The sequence below is a fragment of the Dama dama genome, chromosome 18 (assembly GCF_033118175.1).
Source record: "Dama dama isolate Ldn47 chromosome 18, ASM3311817v1, whole genome shotgun sequence".
Lineage (NCBI taxonomy): Eukaryota > Metazoa > Chordata > Mammalia > Artiodactyla > Cervidae > Dama > Dama dama.
This window is the reverse complement of record NC_083698.1, coordinates 84179955-84199444: the sequence shown is the minus strand read 5'-3', so window position 1 is coordinate 84199444 and position 19490 is coordinate 84179955. Positions and strand designations below refer to the sequence as shown.

At 42.2% G+C, this 19490-nt stretch overlaps 1 protein-coding gene across 2 annotated transcripts in view; it reads right to left on the bottom strand.

Annotated features, from left to right (window-relative positions):
• Positions 1-17669, bottom strand: part of LOC133072446 (hyaluronidase PH-20-like) — a 28457-nt gene extending 10788 nt beyond the window's left edge. Inside the window, exon 1 of one of the 2 annotated variants that reach the window (XM_061165715.1) lies at positions 17558-17669. The gene's annotated coding sequence lies outside the window, so the exon portion shown is untranslated. Of the gene's footprint in view, positions 1-8497; positions 8584-17557 lie in introns of those variants that run through there. The other variant, XM_061165716.1, reaches the window with a different exon arrangement.
• Between the last annotated feature and the right edge of the window lie 1821 nt (positions 17670-19490).

Here is a 19490-nt window from a genome sequence, read left to right as displayed (position 1 = left end):
TTCTTCCTCAACTAACCAAGGACCGCAACCTTCTGCACCCCTAGAGTTCAACCCCATGGACGAGTCCCCTCCCTACCCACCACCCAGCCAACCCTCTCCTTCCCCTTCATCCAACTCGCCCCAAACCTCTCCTGACTCCCCCTTGACCCCGCTAAGTCCATGTGCCATTTTCATTGTCAGATATGAGCCAGATAGAAGAAAAGTTAGGATCATTTTCTGAAAATCCTACCAGATACAGAAAAGAATTCCTGAGACTCTCCCAGGCCTATAACCTCACATGGAGTGACATCTATTATATCCTAAATGCCACTCTCACCCCAGATGAAAAAGACCGTATCTGGCAAGCGGCAAAAGCCCATGCTGATCATTTACATAACCAAGACCAGGATAGCCCAGTTGCTGATGAAGCGGTGCCTCAGTTAGATCCCTACTGGACTTACCAGCCTGGTGACCCAGGTATCAGAAGACTCAATCATATGATTATCTGCATTCTAGAAGGAATGCAGAAAAATACTCACATCCATATCAGTTATGACAAAGTCAGAGAAATCACCCAAGGGCCAGCCGAATATCCAGCCAAGAATAATCTTGGCACGCCTCGCAGAGGCAGTCCAGAAGTATACCAACCTACATAGCACCACCCCTGCTGGGTTACTCTACCTTCAATTCTATGTTCAATTCTAATTCAACTCTACTTTACGTTCAATTCATTAGCCAGTCCGCCCCTAACATCAGATGCAAGCTTTGACAACTAGAAAAGGGCCCTGAGACCCCCCCCCCTCCCCCGAAAGATACCTTCTAGAAGTAGCCTTCAAGGTGTTCAATAAAAGAGAGGAGGAGGCTAAGAGAGAAAAAGAATGTGAGAGAAAAGCTAAATATGCCTTTTTGGCAGCAGCAATTAAGGGAAGAGATCAGCCTGGCCCAAGTCATCCCAGAACGGGGCTTAAGAGCCCCCAGCCCCGGACCCTGCTTCCGATGCAACAAGTCAGGACACTGGGCAAAGGCATGCCCAAACCCAGGGCCCCCACAAAAGCATGCCCAACCTGTGCCAGGGACACCCTGGCACCCCTGGGGAGGTCCCCACCTCCCAGACCTGGAGAGTGGAATGTCCACAGGGACACCCTGGTGCCTCTGGGGAGATCCCCACTTCTCCCCAGAACCCCAGCCCAACCCTACGAGAGTTGTTCCAATGATGGGGCCTGGGTTCCAGCCCCCGGCCCGTATCCCGAACACGAACTTGGAACTTAGGGCCGACGGGGTAGTGGCCGGAAAAAAGACCTCTTTTATAGTAGACAATGGAGCCATTTTCTCTCTCTTAACCCCTTACTCTGGCCCAACTCAAGACTCAGAACTCACAATCAAGGGGGTCTCTGGAGTTCCCCTAAGGCCAAAAATCAGCCCTCCATTACTCTGTCAATTTGGAAAATCGACCCTTATACACTCATTCCTCATAATGCCTCAGTGCCCAATGGCACTCCTAGGGAGAGATTTGTTATCTAAATTGGGGGTCTTTATTACTATACCCCCGTCGAAATAGTCTCTATATTCTCCATGCAGATGGCACCTGGATGGTCACTATCCCTCACCCCTGACCTTCCCTTGGATCTACCCACCTTAGACCCCCAAGTCTGGGACACTGATCACCCATCCATAGCCAAACATCATCCCCCAGCCCACATTACCCTAAAAGACCCCTCGACTATAATCACCCAACAACAGTACTCTCTCACCCCGGAGGCCCACAAGGGACTTAAGCTTATCATAGACCATCTTCTTCAAGCCTCTATCCTAATTCCTACCCATTCACCACACAACACCCCTATTCTAGCAGTAAGGAAGGGACCAAACTCTTGGACACTGGTCCAGGATCTGCGAAAAATCAATGAGGCCATCATGCCGACATTCCCAGTAGTCTCTAACCCTTACACCCTTCTGTCTGCCATATCCCAGACTGCAACCCACTTCATGGTATTAGATCTCAAAGACGCCTTTTCCACCATCCCCCTCCACCCCCTCTCCCAACCCCTTTTCGCCTTCACCTGGCAAGACCCTGAGACTCAGGTTTCCCAACAACTAACATGGACAGTTCTCCCCCAGGGGTTCAGAGACAGTCCCCACTTTTTTGGACAGGCTTTACAAAAGGACCTACAGACATCTGTAGGTAGACATCTACCTACAGACCTAGCCCCGAGTCATCTCCAATACATAGATGACCTCCTCCTTTGTAGCCCAACCGGAAAACTCTGCCTCCAACATACTGCCAGACTCCTTGGGGCCATGGGATCCTGGGGTTATCAGGTATCCCAATCTAAGGCCCAAATAGCCCAGACAAACGTCACCTACCTGGGGCTCTCCATAGCCCATCAACAAAGAACTATTCCCCCAGATAGAATCCAGGCCTTAATTAGCTGTCCATTTCCAAAAACAAAAAGGGAACTCCTGTCTATCCTCGGCCTCCTAAATTTTTTCTGTATCTGGATCCTTAACTTCTCCCTCATTGCAAAGCTGCTCTATGAGGCAACTAAAGGATGTCTGGATGAGCACCTCTTTAATCCCTCCTCGCTGGCCAATCTTCTTTGCCAGCTCACCTAGAGTCTCCTCTGAGTGCCAACTCTCCACCTGCCAGATCACACCAGACCATTCTTTCTCTTTGCACATTCCAACCAAGGACAGGCCCTGGGGCTTCTGTGTCAGCGGACTGGGGACACCTGGGGTCCCATAGCCTATCTATCAAAACAGCTGGACATGGTGACCAAGGGGTGGCCCCCCTGCATACAGACCATGGCTGCTATCGCAGCCCTCGTACCTGAAGCAAATAAACTCTCTATACATGCCCCTTTAACAGTCTGTTCTCCACACACCTTCTGAGACTTACCATCACATCGGGCTTTCCTCTCCCTTCCCCCTTCCAGGGTACAGGTCCTACATGCCTTTCTCCTCGACCCTCAGGTCTCATTCTCCCCCTGCTCTCCCCTTCACCCCGCCAGCTTATTACCCATGTCCTCTACAACAGACTCCCTCCTACATAGCTGCAGCCTAACAGTAGATCTTACCCAAAAGCCCTTCCAACATTTAACAGATCAGCCCATCCTAGACCCAGACACCCCACACTGGTTCGTTGATGGCAGCTCTCAAAAATCCCCACCTTTTGCAGCAGGATATGCCATCATCCAGGGGGACCTTTGACACAATCATGGAACCCAGACAATTGAAGCTTCACCTCTGCCACCTCACACCACCTCCCAACAGGCAGAAACGATAGCTCTCACCAGAGCTTTAACTCTGGCTAAAAATCTAAGGGTTAACATCCACACAGACTCCAAATATGCCTATAACATACATCACTCAAACATCCTAATGTGGAGAGAAAGAGGTTTCCTAACCCAAAAGGGATCCCGCATTATTAATTCAGGCCTGATCCACAAACTTCTAGAGGCAGCACTCTTACCAAACAAAGCCGCCATCCTCCATTGTAGTGGACATCAAAAGGGAAGTCTCATATCAGCCTACAACAATGCTGCCGACCAGAAGGCAAAGGAGATAGCACTGTCCCACCCTTCCCTCCAGTCCCCTGTCATCTTAGCTCTGACTCCACCCGACCCTCCCACCACCAGAGAAATCCTCTCTCCTCTACACTCACTTTTTCATTCCTCGTCCAAGACACTCCAACAGTTCCTCCATAGCCACTTCCCCATATCCAATGCTGACCAACAATATTTAGATAACCTTACCTTCTCCTGTCGAACATGTCAATGTACTAACCCCAATTCCAACCTTAAACTGACATCCTTTCCAACCCATCAAGTGCGAGGCAACCTCCCAGCACAGGACTTTACTCATATAACTCACATAGTTACTCATATAACTCATATTTACTCACATAGACTTTACTCATATGCCCCTGGTCCGGAGAGTCAGATACCTCCTGGTCCTTGTGGACACCTTTTCGGGATGGCTAGAAGCATTTCCCACTACAAACAAAAGAGCCCACACAGTGGCCCAAATCCTCCTCACAGAAATTATCCCCAGGTTTGGCCTGCCTTCATCCCTACAGTCTGATAATGGCCCAGAATTTACATCCAAGGTCACCCAACAACTTGTCCAATTCTTACAGATACCCTGGAAATTTCACATTCCATACCATCCCCAGTCCTCAGGAAAGGTAGAAAGGATGAATAGAATAATCAAAGAAACCCTTACCAAATTAACCCTCGAGGTACATCTGGATTGGACTAAACTTTTGCCGATTGTTCTCCTCAGAATACAGGCTTTGCCCAGAAAGCCCCTGGGGCTGAGCCCCTTTGAGGTGATGTATGGAAGGCCCGTGCTCCCTCCTGGACTCCCCCCTGAACCTCCTCCCATACCAAGCTTTCTACACTCCCCTCCGCTGGTGGAACTCCGCAATGCCCTCTGGAAATACGTCAACCACAATCTGCCTGCCCCTGACCCCCAAGCCTCCCTGCCCCCTTTACAAATTGGGGACATGGTCTATCTATCTGATAACCCCCAGGGTAACCTAACCCCAAAGTGGCAGGGACCATTCAAAGTCATCCTCCTTACCCCAACTGCAGCTAAACTCGAGAAGGTCACCTCCTGGGTACACCTCTCTCGCCTAAAACGGGTCACCTCTAATCCTGCGCTGCCCTCCTTAAATGACACCTATCAGGTCTCCCTCACAGGACCCACCTCCTTAAAATTCACCCGGCGACAACCCCTGTCAACCATCGGAGAGGACACTGAATGACCTGGACTCTCTTCAACCTACAACAGTTCCTGACCCAACTACTACAAGACCTCTAGATCAGCGCTCCAACAGGAACCTCCTTCAAAGACCTGACTACACTGGTGTCTCAACTGTGGCTCCAGGGAACCTTCTACAACCTGACTCCAGACGAAATTGATTTCTTTACTCTCATTCTCTACATCATTCTACATCCTAATGAGCACTGTTCCTCCTCAGATTCAAACAACCACCAACCTGGGGCCTTCTGCCCCTCGCCCTGACTGGCCTCTCCCTGTCTCTCTAACTATAACTGCACTCTTAATCTTAATCCTTGCAATAGGCCTAGTAACCGTCTCCCCTCAGGACTGGCCGCCTATCCTTCGTCTTTCCGTGGGCATCGCCTACGTTGCTGGCTGTGTTCTGCTCCTAGGGCGCTATTTCCTCTGCACTGCCTAACTAACAGCCCATGGCCCCTCTGTTCCTCATCCTTGCTGCGCTCCCCAGCCTTCTGGCCACTCCCTGCCCCTGCTCAGACATTTATTCCTACGTACATTCCTCCTGTTATAATACAGCTCCAAAACCATGCACCATGAACCTCGGGGGCGGGAAGTCCAAATCCCTACTCACTGTTAAAGTACAAAAGAGAGGGAGTTTCATGAGTATCTGCCATAAGCCAAATGGAGGAAACATATGTTTCTATCCCATTACCTACTGGGGGTACTCAGATGGGGATGGGGTACTAGATCAAAATCAGGAAAAGAAACAAGAACAAGTCATAAAGAACATAATTTCCCCGTTACAGGCGACCCCTGAGACTTACAAATGCCTAGACCTCCTTTCCCAATTACGGCCTGTCCTAAAATCTCCCTCTGGCAATCAACACCTTACTCGCCTTTTCAGCTCTTCCTTCTAATTCTTCCAGGACACACAACACACACCCCAGTGTTGGATATGCATGTCACTGTCTCCCTCACTGCACATAGCAATTCTTTACCTTCAACCTGGCTGTCACAGGGCAACTACACCTCCCCTTCCCAACAAAAAACTACGCAATTCATTGGGCCAGTCTCTGACAATGTCCTACTCTCAGGGTCTTCAAACCTAACCTGTATTAACTACTCTAGTCCCAACTACATTGGTCTTACAAACTCCGCTCTCTCCTTCTGTTCCACTTGGGTTCTCTGGAACAGCACAAATAATTGCACCAATCCGGGAATCTTCATTCTCTGTGGGACTTATGCATATTCATGTCTCCCCTTGGACCCCCCTGGACCCTGCATCTTGGTCTCCCTGACCCGGGCCTAACATTCCTCAAAGAAGAGGTAGAACAAATAGTCTACCCCCAAGGGGAACTTTCCTACAGAAAAAGACGAGCTGTCGTAGCCCCCCTCCTGATTGGGACTGGCAAAGCAGCAGCCCTAGGCATCGGGATTGGAGGCATCTCGACCTCTGCCCATTTCTACTATAAGCTGTCCCAAGAACTTAATGAAGACATGGAGCAAGTAGTGGAGTCCTTCATTTCAATCCAAAGACAAATTAACTCATTAGCTTCTGCGGCCCTACAAAATAGGCGAGCCCTGGACCTTCTCACCACAAAATGGGAGGGACCTGCCTTTTCCTAGGAGAGGACTGCTGCTATTTTGTTTATGAAACGGGCATAGTCCAGGGTAGAGTCAAAGAACTTAGAGACAGAATTGAACGCCGCAGAAAAGAGTTACAAAACCTTTACAGTCCCCAAAACCTGTTCCAACAGATACTCCCTTGGTTGCTCCCTTTCCTGGGGCCATTGGTACTTATCATTCTATTCCTCTTATTTGGACCCTGTCTCTTCAATCTCTTTCAAAGGTTTCTCCAAGAACGGATTCGGGCCATCTCTCGAGATCAGGTCAAGACTATTCTTCTTCTCAGGAGCCTCACCCCAAGCTCAGAAAAAAGAGACCCTGGGCCCTAGGACAATCCTCCATTCCAGACCCAAAACTGTCGCCCCTATCCAGCAGGAAGTAGCCCGAGAGATACGGCACCCTTTTTCCCATTTTTTATGATTTCAGGGTCTGGAATGAAGGAGTCTTTTGGGCCTAGAAAAGAAAACTCAAAGGCCCTTGCGGAATCATCTAACTTCAGAGAAAACAAAACAGAACTTTAGGTCCTGCCCTGATGCCCCAGGCCAGTTGCATCTCTCTGGAACTTATCACCCCCTGTCCAGAAACCTACCACCCCCTACACCCGCCCAGAAGACTTATCACCCCCTGCCCAATTACAAATGCCATCTCAACTAGAGAATACCCAAAACATCCTGCCTGATTAACATTTCCCTTATCGCTTCCACAAACCTCCCTATAAATATGAAGCCCCCCTGAGCCCTTTCAGCTTGGTCATTGGGCTGACTGTCGCCCCTCCTTGCCTGAATAAAGGTAACCTACTTCTGTTGAGATCGTCTTTCCTTTACTGCCTCGGCCCGAACTATACCTTACAGAAACTGGTGATGAGGATATGGAGGTCAATTTTTTCTACTTCTGTGTATGTTTAAATTGAAGGAGATGAGGATGTGCCATCTTCAAATATGCCCCTTCAGCGTGTTGATGATTTTGAGCTGAAGACACTTGAGAAACAGCAAGTATAGGAAAGACTTTCTGATCTCCCTATTTCTACATAAAAGCAGGAAACAAAATTTTCCATAAGAAAGACGCCCTCTTTGGTACCAGAAAGATAACATTCTTATCACTGGCAATGGGGAAACGGTGCCAAGATAAAATCTTAATCGTCTATGAGCTTCCTTTTACGTCTTCTTTCCTAAGCACCTCCTCAGTCTCCATTACCTCGCAGTCCCCAGATCAACCAAGCATGATAAACACACTGTTACAATACCCAGCAAACAGCCTCTAGCCTCATGATACTGAAAGGGATTATATATATATAGTATAAATATATATATGAATTATATATATATGAATATATATAATATGGATATAAATTATATTCATAAAATCTTTGGGAACCATTCTTTAACATGAAAAATAAAAAGCATAATTCCAAGTGAAGCAGCAGTTCCCAGATGTATTGCCCTGATAGCACTTATATACTAATCATATCAGAAAAGCATGTGCCCTTTCTGAACTGTTTAGTTTATTACTTCAACCCAAAGGCTGCCTTCTACCTCCAATAACAAGTTAGTGAATCCAAACTGAATTCTGAGTAAACTTCTGAAATAAGAGACCAGTGTAATATCCTCAAAGCAGAAAAATCCCCTAAGCAGTTTCTTCTTTTAAAGCAGAAATTTATGTTTTCAGGAAAGAAAGGTGCTTTCAAGCAAGACCTTTTTCCTAGAAAATTTCACATTAAGCTATGATATTTTATAATGTAACTTGGCCAGAAATAGATAAGGTGATAAACTTAGTTCAATAAGAGAAGTTAGTAGCATTTTTGGTGGCATTCCATCAACTCCTTTTCCTTCCCCATTCCTATCATTATTATTACTATCATCATCAGTATTCCTTATTATTGGTTCCTTCCACTTTGTCTCAATTTTGTCAGTTTCTCCCCCAGATAAATTTTGCACAGGTTGGAGATCCTCAAGACTAAAACATATTGCTAATCCTTAATCTGTGTATTCCCTACAAGGCACAAGTAAATGCAGAAAAATTTTCCTCCTAAAGTCAAATACGTAGCTTTAAAAACGCAGCACATTATACAACTTTTAATTATTTTTTTTCACAGAAAGCCATACCTCATTTTCCCTATCAGGCTATGCAGCAGAAATTTGAAAAGACTACTTACTTTTGAAGTGAAATTTAAGTTTTCTTCTAAAAAGTCTTTAGGTCAGAAACAGTTCCAGATAATCTAATAGTTCTGCAGTATTTAACCTGCTGGATGAGAAAAGACAGCTCTTTGCCCAGTCAAAGAAAGATTTAATTTTTTGAGATGTTATTGTGTGATGGGGGAAAGGGGAATTTTGTATGTGTGGGTGGGTGTATATATTTCAATATGTGTGTTTGAATTCCAGCAAATTCAAGTGCCTTCCTAGTAGAAAGAATTAGCCAGGATAAGTTAATATAAGAATGCTATAAATGTTTCATTGGCATTTGAAGTAAGTTTAAGAACCCAATGATAGAACAAACTCTTACGGCAGTTGTTTTGATGGTTAAACATTTTGTGATATAATGACAGATTTCTGCAGTGTAATATAGATGAAGAATCAACTTTAAGACACTGGTTTCAAGGAAATATAGCATTCAGTGTAAAATTAGTATTTTACTACAAAGTTTTTAAAAATTAATTAGACTGAATATTTTCAAAATGATGAAGAAAGCTATGTTTGATATTTGTTAGCCATAAGAAAATAATTTTCTGAGTTCTGCTTCATTCCATAAGGTGGGACTGGAGAGGGAAGAAGAGAAAAAGAAGAGTCAAATAAATAACATAGTTCCTCAAGAGAAGTCCCCAAAATCTAATTTTATTCAATTGCTGTAGTGGAACAAAGAGATGTAATTTATACAAGCTCATTTTACGCAATAAAAGCTTGCCCTGTTGAGCCATGGCATAATCAGAAAGTAATATAGTTAAGAAGCTAGAAAACCATAGTATAATTAAACATGAATTCTAAATATCGAAACTGTAAACAAGTTATGCTGATATATTGTAAAAGGTATAAATATTAACCTATTGAAAATGCATGATAGGGTTAATACCAACAGTGTTTAATTGAAAATAAGAAAGCAATTCCTCTTATTCTTGGACAACAGTTCCTTTGAAAAGTATGTGAATGTGCCTACTAAGGATTTTCTGTGTCCAAAATATCTTTGTACACCCTAGAAGTATTATAAAAGATGTACATAATATACCTTTAACTGTAGGATTAGGTTATTGTCAACTTTCTAAGTCACTTATTTGATACTCAATAGATACACATAGGAGTTAGTTATTAAAGGAATGGACTCAACATACTTTGAGTCCCAGTAAACTCAAAACCATGGCTTATGATGACACTTTAAAATGAAGATTTTCAAATAAGAACTGAAATGTATCATCCAGAAGCCTCAGAATTATCAAACAGAAACCATAAGGAGACAGCAATTAAAGCAGTAAAAACAAATTTTGTGAAGAAAAACTACTGCAATAGGGGAAAAAAGACCTCAGCATACAACTGGGCTCAATTTTTGAATACAGCAAGGACTCTTAGAATTTATAACCGAGGAACAGAGGGCTGAGGGTGGTCAGTGGGTACAAAATTACTAAAGGAAACATCAGGGGTGAGAGGAGAGTCTGGCTAAAGTCACCCGACAGGATTCTTGCTGATGCAGGCCAGGTGGTCAGAGGTCACATGGGGGTGGTGGCACATGAGGAAGCTGCTACACGTCCCGGGGATCAGAGGAGGAGGATGGGGGATTCGTGGTAAGCTGCCTTCCCAGGGTTCCTGCTTTAATTGGACTCTATGAGGAAGGCCACAGAAGCCCAGTGTTTGAGGCCATGGCAAAAAGATACTTCAGTGAGCCTGACACGTAGGGTCCAGTGGAGAATCTTTGTCAGCCCCCTGTTTGTGGATGCAAAGTGAGTTAGCTAGTTAATGAAATAAATGACTTTGATGTACCTGGAATTTCAGTAAACTCAAAATCATGGCTTGTGGTGACACTTTAAAATGAAGATGTTCAAACATAAAAAAAAAGGTATAGCATCCATAAGCCAGAATTCAAACATTACTCAGAAGACAAGTAATATCTTCTATAGCCAAGCATGACTTCCTGACACACCCAGATATGACTGAAATGAAGTAATTGAACAGTGGAATAGAGCCATGAAGAGCCCCTAAATCCTAGAGGCTAATTAGAAGCACAGTAGCTTCCCGGGGGGCGCTCCTGTCAGACCCCAGGCTGAGCGCCATGACTCCTGACTTGCAGTCATCCCACTAACATTCCATCACGTAAATCTGGGACCAGGGCTGGTTTTTCTGTGGTTCCAGTGCCTCAGCTGCCTGGTACTGATGGACAAAGGGGGCTTAGCAGGTTGGACTTAAGGGCACATAGCCTGTCCCCAAAGATGCCAAAGCTGCATATTGATTATTTCTAGTTAAAGTTACTTGGAAAGCAGCACATATATGAACCCTTTGATCCTTCTTTGTCTCCCTGAATACAGGAGATAAATCTCCCTTGTGAAGAGTACCCTCCCAGTAACAGGATCCTAATAGAGACATCCGTATCACCAGAGATAATTCATTTCAGGGCTGAGAAGCCCATATACACAAACCCTGTTCCTTCTTTAATACTTTACTATCCAAGCCTAATTTTTGCTTTATTTCCTTATTTATTAAGGCCTCAAACCTAAGCCTCTTTGTCTTGGCAAATGCTCACAAATGTATTGTTTCTTTACATAAAAAGATACAAAAGCTTTCCACTTCATATCACTCTCTGAGCATCATTTTATGATCTCTTGTGCACATGAAATTTTCTCCTGTTAATGTGTCTTGTGTAAATTTTATTACCAGTACAGGCACAAGAACTCAGAAGGGTAGCAAGGAATAGTTCCACCTCCTGGACAGTACCAGTCAAGTTCAAGTTTAAGAAAAATAATGAATACCTCCATCATTACCAGTGCTTTGCACAATGAAATTCACATCAGTAAAATAGCTATAACATGAGATATGAGTTTGCACTTGATTTCCTATTAGCCATAAGAGTTGTCTTCCCTGGACCAGTCAGATGACATTATTTCTCTGAATCGTCAAAGTCCTGGTTACTATATCTTCTACATATGAGATTATATCAAAGGTCCAAATGGTCACTGTAGTCTAACACAAACAGAAAACACCTGCGTATTCATAAATTTCCTTTGTCCAAAGACAACAAGGACCCAATGGCATTAAATGTACCTGAACACATTTACTAAGGGTGAAGATAAGTACCATTAAAGAACAGATGGGCTCAACTTCAAAAGACAATGCGACAAACAGATGTTTTCTTCTTATCTGCTTAAGATATCTGGAGCCTGTAGAGATAACTTCTACATGGAGCACTCAGGGTGCAGACTTATTTTTTTCTTAGGATAGAGGACTGGTTCAAACATGTTGTCAAGAGTTTTAAGTGACTTAGCATTTATCATCCTAGAAAGCCATGTTCTGCAGTCTGCCTTAAGAACACATATTTGGGGGACTTTGTTGATCCAGTGGCTAAGACTCCACACTCCCAATGCAGGGGTCCCAGGTTCAATCCCTAGTCAAGGAGCTAGATCCCACATGCAGCAACTACAACAGCACCGCCATATAAATGAATAATTTTTTTTAATGCCTATTTTGTGAAAGCAAAAGTATGGTTAAAGTCTCAAGCAATCAAGTCTTCCCAGCAGGAATGTGTGGCAATCCAGTCTAGGCCAGCTTTTCAGCCAGGATGTAAACAAAAATAAAAGTCAAAATTTTCGTTACCCATGAAAGTCCCTATTCCTTTGAAGGAGAAGTTTGGGGAGTTACAGGTTCTCATGGACAGAATTAATTACATATGGGAATTCTATATATCTTATTCCAGTGGGATCCTGTTGTGCACCTCTCATGTTAATCTCTTTTTCTTAAATTTTAAAAATCTCTATTCCGAGCCTAAAAATATATCTCTCCATGTCTGTTCCTACCGTGCAGCCTTTCCAAATACCAATAGATATGATTACTAGGGCTCTCCTGGTGGCTCAGCAGTCAAGAATCTGCCTGCAATGCAGGAGCTACAGGAGACACAGACTGGATCCCTGGGTCAGGAAGATCCCTTGGAGAAAGGCATAGCAACCCCCTCCAGTATTCTTGCCTGGAGAACCCTATGTACATAGGAGCCTGGTGGGCTATAGCTCATGAGGTAGCAAACAGTTGGACATGACTGAAGCGACTTAGCACGCATGACTATTGAAGGGTTAATCTCTGATTGCCACCAAGGTTATTTTAAGTCTATCAACACGGTCAGAAAAATTGTACTTTTTTCTTAGTACCAGCCACACTTTGTGTTCAAATTTGAAATGTCTGCCTCCCTCAGTCAGTTCAGTCATTCTGTCGTGCCTGACTCTGCGACTCCATAGACTGCAGCAAGCCAGGCTTCCCTGTCCATCACCGACTCCCAGAGCTTGCTCAAACTCATGTCCATCAAATCGGTGATGCCATCCAACCATCTCATCCTCTGTCGTCCCCTTCTCCTCCTGCCTTCAATCTTTCCCAGCATCAGGGTCTTTTCCAAGAAGTCAATTCTTCAAATTAGGTGGCCAAAGTATTGAAATTTCAGCTTCAGCATCAGTCCTTCCAATGAATATTCAGGACTGCCTCCTTTTCTAGACTGTTCCAATTCCCAGTACTGTGCTTGGCCTCTAAGTTTTTAACTGGGTGTGTGAGTGAGTGAATCTATCTGCTAATCCTTTCAACTAATTACTTTTTGCTTATCCTAAGTGTCACTAAATTACTTTTAATCTTCTATCATTCTCGCATATCTATTGCATAAAACTCAAGTTATCATATCTTAAATGTTAACCAGATAAAGAGTTGAGGATGTGATAATTATCATTCTTCAGTAACAATAGCTATGTTTTACCTTACCTTGTTATCTGGAAAGTAAAATGTATCTTAGAGGTTATAATTAGCAGAGATTATTTTCTTTTTTTTTTTGGCCACATCCCAGAGGTTGCAGGAACTAGTTCCCCTACCAGGGATCAAACCCCAAGGCTGAGCAATGAAAAGGCCAAGTTCTAACTACTGGACTGTCAGGAAATTCCCTAGCAGGGACTTTAACTAATCTCATTCCCTTAGAATTTTCTTGAATTGCCACCATTCTACCTAATGATATGATATAATCCAAGATTAGAATACAGCATACACAGCAGCAGTGGAAACATTTACTGGTGTTTTCCTTTACAAGGAGACATTTTTTCTCTCTACTTACATTTATTTATTTTTTTTTTTACATTTACTTTTAACTTTTTTCTTTCTGTCTTAACTGAGTCTTCCATTCGCCAGTGGGACCTGAAGGCTGGTGACTTTGGGGATTAAAGAATCTATATTCAAAAAAGGGTTGAGCATTTATTTCCAGGCTCAGATGGTAAAGATTCTGCCTGCAGTGCAGGGGACCCAGGTTTGATCCCTGGGTTGGGAAGATCCCCTGGAGAAGGATATGGCAACCCACTCCAGTATTCTTGCCTAAGAAATCCCATGGATGGAGGAACCTGGTGGGCTACAGTCCATGGGGTCCCAAAAGTGTTGGACACAACTAACACTTTCACACTTTCACACTTTCACTTAGCTTTATTATCCAGTGATTGGATAGCTCAAATGATTCAACCTTTAGGTATTACTCAATTCTTTAAATAAAAATATATTGGTAACACCTAGATTAGCCTAACTCCCAGAGATGCTAAGATGATGATACCTATGAAGTATTCTTCCCAAGAAGCTCTGTATATCTGAAGTGTAGCGTTATTTCCCCTCTCTTACCTGTATTATTAAATCTTGCTTATTGTGGTTCATTGTATTTGGCCCCAAACTATAAGAAAGATAGCAGTAACAAGTGTGGAGAGAATTGCTTTTGACTTATAGGAGCCCATAAAAGCCAATATGTGTAGTTAGACTAGGGATATCTCTAGAAAAAAGTTGGGAATTGTGAATTCCTAGTCCAAGAACGAGGGGCTTCCCAGGTGGCTGAGACAGTAAAGAATCTGCCTGCAATGCAGGGGACCTGAGTTCAATCCCTGGGTTGGAAAGATCCCTTGGAGGAGAGCATGGCAACCCACTCCAGTATTCTTGTCTGGAGAATCCCCATGGACAAGGAGCCTGGAGGGCAACAGTCCATGGGGCTGCAAAGAGTGAACGACCAAGCACAGCAGTAAGCATAGTCCAAGAACAATAAAGAAATGTTTATCATGGCTACTGACATAGCTAGACAATACAGAGAATTTGGGGGGTAATAACAGTAATCTAAGCCTCATTTAAAGAATATAGTCAGTGAAAAGGGAAGAGTCATACCTAGCAAAATTCACTTCAAATGTGGAAATTCAGTACAAGCTGCATTAACAATTTCCTCTTTCTCTCCATCTATAGATTATGAGACTGCATTGCCTGATGACTGTAACTTTGCCTCAACAAAGATCACAGGGCACCGGTTGAAGGAAATAGGAGAGTTCAGTCAGCGCTTCCACAAGAGAGCACAGCTAATCTCTGCACTGAGATCGTCACTAGTCAAAATCCACACACAGTAACTAACATTTCAGAGCAGAAACTAAATCACCTAAGTAGTCTGTGCATTTTAGGCACAAAAGCAGGGTAACTGTGAACATAAATATCTAAGAAAGTGATGTTGAGTAGGCTTATCTCTAGCATTTTCCTCCAAACTGTAGGTCACAAACTATTAGTGGACCACAGGATTGATTTAATTGGTTAGAATAAGCTTTTTAAAGAAAATAAGTGAAACAGACAAGAGTAGAGTGAAATAGAAAAAGATGGAATAGAATGGGACAGAACAGGAAACACAGAAGGCACTATACTCCCATATAGTAAGCATGAGTATGAATTTACAAACCTTTTCAATATATATTATACATGCATGCACTGGGTCACAGTGTAAAATGTATTTTTTTACTGTGGAGTGGATCAAACCACTTTGATTCTTCAAAGTTTTCAGTCTGACACACCTGGATATTGCATCCTCACTGCAGCTGTTTTCTAATTATGTGGTCTTGGGTAACTTATGAATTCTCTTTAATCTCTTCAGCAACCACAACAGAATTCTGAGCTGTCTCAGGGCTCTTTCGTGTCTGTAAATGACTGAACTACTGGACTAGGCAAATTTGTTTTCTATGTGAGGACAAGCAGGGCTGAAACCTGGCTTTCAACTTGAGAGCAATGTGGCCTTGCCCAAACTATTTAACTTCACTGCACTTCAGTTTTCCTTTTTCTTTTTTTTTCAATTAAAAAATATGACTATTAATGGCAACACTCTCACAGGTCTGTTGTGAAATTTTAATGAGATAAAATACACAGATTGTTTAGCACAAAGCCTGTGAATAGATTCCAAACATGCCACCCTAAATGTGCCCCTTTCCCATATTATTGTGACTATTTTGAGATGAAGGTGATTGAGCAACAGCAAATGCAGGCAATCTTTCTGACCTCTCCCTTGAGCAACAGCAAATGCAGACAATATTCTGACCTCTCCCTTGCTGCCTGAAGATTTCCCTTGTGAAAGGTGTACTCTGTACCAGGAAGAGGGAAACATCACCAGAGACGGGTAGCTGATGCTAAAATGAATCTGCATAAACTCACGAAAATGACCCTTATCCCCCAGTAGTTTCCCTCAGATAGTTCCTAGTCACAATTTACTGTCCCTCAAATCTTAACCCCCTTTCCTTTTGTCTTGTCACTTTTTCACAATTTATCATTCTCTGGAAGATCTGTAAACTCTTGATCCTAACTGGTCCTTTGGGTCACCCTTTTTCCTATAAAAACTTACATGTGTGGGTAAAAATATTCAATAAAGTTTGTGTGTTTTTCTCCTGTTAATCTGTCTTTGGCCAGTTGAATTCACAGGCTCCAGCTATAGAACTTAAGAGGATAAAAGAAAGTTCTTTTTCTGCCATTACACCAGACACACTGTAAATACGAAATAAATGTAATGTTCTTATTGTTAATAAATTAACAAGAAATTAAGAATAATAATTAATAAAATTATCCCTTTCATTATCCTGCATCCTCCTCTGTATGAAAGACAAGCACAAAGAAAGGATAGAAGCCCAAGACCATATAATGATTCATAGACATGCTGGCATTAAAGCTTCCTAGGAAACACCAAAATAAGACTTTTTAAAAAACATAAATATATGAGCCATTAAGAAATTGTTCTGGTGGAAATGAAATACTCGGTAGTCACACTGCAGTGAAGCCAGATCTGATGGTGATGGTGGTGCTGTGCCTGAGGGATGGCGTTTATCACTACAATATTCTCCCTGAGTTTGCTCAGTGCTAAAGAACCCAGCTGCCAAGTAGGAGATCTGAGCTCAACCCCTGGGTCAGGAAGATCCCGTGGAGGGGAAATGGCAACCCACTCCAGTACTCTTGCCTGGAGAATTCCAGGAATAGAGGAGCCTGGTGGGCTACAGTTCCCGAGGTCACAAGGAGTTGGACATGACTTAGTGACTAAACAACATGAGATCTACATAGGTCATGACTCTATTTGCAGATCAAACTGACTCAAGCCTTAGTATATGTTGTATGTTGCCTTAACTTAGCTGCCTCTTTTTGTCCTGCAGAAAAGTCCACTTAGAAAACAACATATTCTAGCTCAGACCTAAAACTGTTTTCTCTCAGCCTGACTGAAACATTTTTCTGAACTGTCAAATGTGATTTCTTTTCAGTCTTTCCAATTGGATTAGTGAAATAAGCAAGCGGCATATAAGTGACATTTAAAACAAATATTAGCAAGACAAATTATTAACATAGAAACCAGATAGTTTTACAACCTTAAGTCATTATATCTTAGTTTGGCTAAACAGGCTGGTTCTGTTTCTATTTCACCAGAGAGGAGAAAGAGCAGTTACCAAAAATCAAAGAAGCAGTAGTTAAGAAGAGTATTTCTTGGCATCTAACTTACCTTGGCTATTGACAGGTTTATTACATCTACACAATAAGAGTCATCATTAGTAACCATTATTATTGTTGTTATCAAATTAAACAATATGCCTAGCACATCACATATATGTATCAAATAGGCGACTAATGCTATCAAAAAGAAAAATTAACTAAAACATTGACCTTCTAGTGCCATTATAAAGGTATATGAACAATTCTTGTCATCTCTGCCCCTCTCCGCTATTCCGTAAAAACCTGACCACATTTACCCTTGTAGATGAGCACAGCAGGAATTGCTGTCTGTCTCCACCAAGAACAGAGGTGAACAGGAGTGCCCTATAATTTTCACCTGAGACCAGAGGAACAGGAACTCAGAGCAAGTGTGACAGGAGACTAAGAATCTGGCCAGTTTATGGCAGGATGGGAGTGTCCTTGAAATTCACCAACTGGGAGAAGGCACAGAAGAGAAGGACCTCTGAGAGGCTGGAGAAGTCAGTTATGGAAATATCCAAGAACAAACGTGAAGAAAATTGTAGGCTGTTCCACTTCAGAATTTTTGAAGAGTCTGAACCTAGTGTAAGATCGGGGGATAAACCAAGTATGAGTTTGAGGGATGAGGACAAAATCTTTAAAAGACTAATTTTTTTTGCTTAAAAAAAAAAAGCCAGATTAGACAGATTACAAGACAATGTCAAAAGGTTAAAATTTCAAAGGCACGTGCTCACTTGTCAACATAATTATGAGGTAATGAATCTCCCAAGGTGGTATTTAATTAATACTTCAGCTACTTAATGAATGTTTATGGTCTGAACAAAAAAAATCTTTTATTCAGTTGTGTATGGCTTATCTGCTTTTAATTTTTAACACACAATTCTTATAATTGAAAAAATCCAAGATAATGAGTAATATTTATGGATGGCCTAAATTGCCTTAACTAGTGTGATATTTATTATATTTTAAATGCTAACATGAGTACAGCAAGACTTTCATTAAAATGTCATTAAGAGACAGTGTTTACAGGAAAACAATTTCAACCAAATCCTTAAAATCAGACAATCAACAACTGATTCTGAAATCACCTAAGGGTTTTCTGTGAAAATTAATTATGGAATTTATATCACTCAGTAATGCCCTGGAGTAAGAATAATCCTCATTTTACAAGTGACTAAATAAGCATTAGAAAACGATTCAAAGATGACCACCATCCCAAAGCTAGAAAACTCAGTTCCAGCTAATTCTGATGCTCAAGTTGTGCCCAAGCCTCTCTATTATATGAGCCACTATCATAGAGATGAAAATATGAGACAAACACAGGACATATTCTTGAGAGTAGGCCCAAATATTTTAATTATCTAGTACTGTATGTAGATGATGGACATCTTACTGTTTGTATAATTAACCAGCATATGGATATTAGAATTAGCCTCACTTGAAAGAAAGGAATTAAAATTCAGTCTAAATATCTTCAAAGGTATGCATTTAGATAGACTCCAGTGCTGTTCTCCTGCCCCTAAACGATCTGTTGGTTTTGCTTTAGATAACATTTGCAGAATGAGTACTTCTTCTATTATTTTTTTTCACTCAACTATTTTTGTGCGTGTGCTTTAGCTTCAAATGATTAAAAGTGTTAGCATAGCAGTTGCGCCTTATGTTTTAATTTAGTTTACTCAGTCTTGATCAGGAAAATGGAAATATTGTATTATTTACTAACTTTCCACATACTGCAACCTGAAAGTTAGAATACGTTCTTTAAACTAAGAGACCAACACGTTACCTAAAGTAGAAGTAAGTTGAATTATTTGTGGAGGTCTTTCAACTCCTGGTTAATGTATGTGATCTTCTAACTTTGCCAACAGTGATTAAAGTTAGTTACTGAAACTTGTTATATAACTTTCTCAGAAAAACGCCATAGAGAATGGGCAAGTTCAAGCCTAAACACCTTTGGGGTTTAAAGCATGATACAGTAACTGGACAAAGTGAACTAGTTTGAGCCTAACCTCAGCCCCAATCCTGAGACAAGTTGACGAGTGCTAATATTTTAGCTTTTCTTTTTCTTCCCCACCTCTCTTCCTTCCCTCTCTCTCAGACACTCTACATGTGTCAACACATTTAATACTAATATCAACCCTATGAAGGAGGCACAAGAATTGTCCCTATTTTACAGATGTCACTCAACTTCTTTATACCTCAGCAAATTTCCAT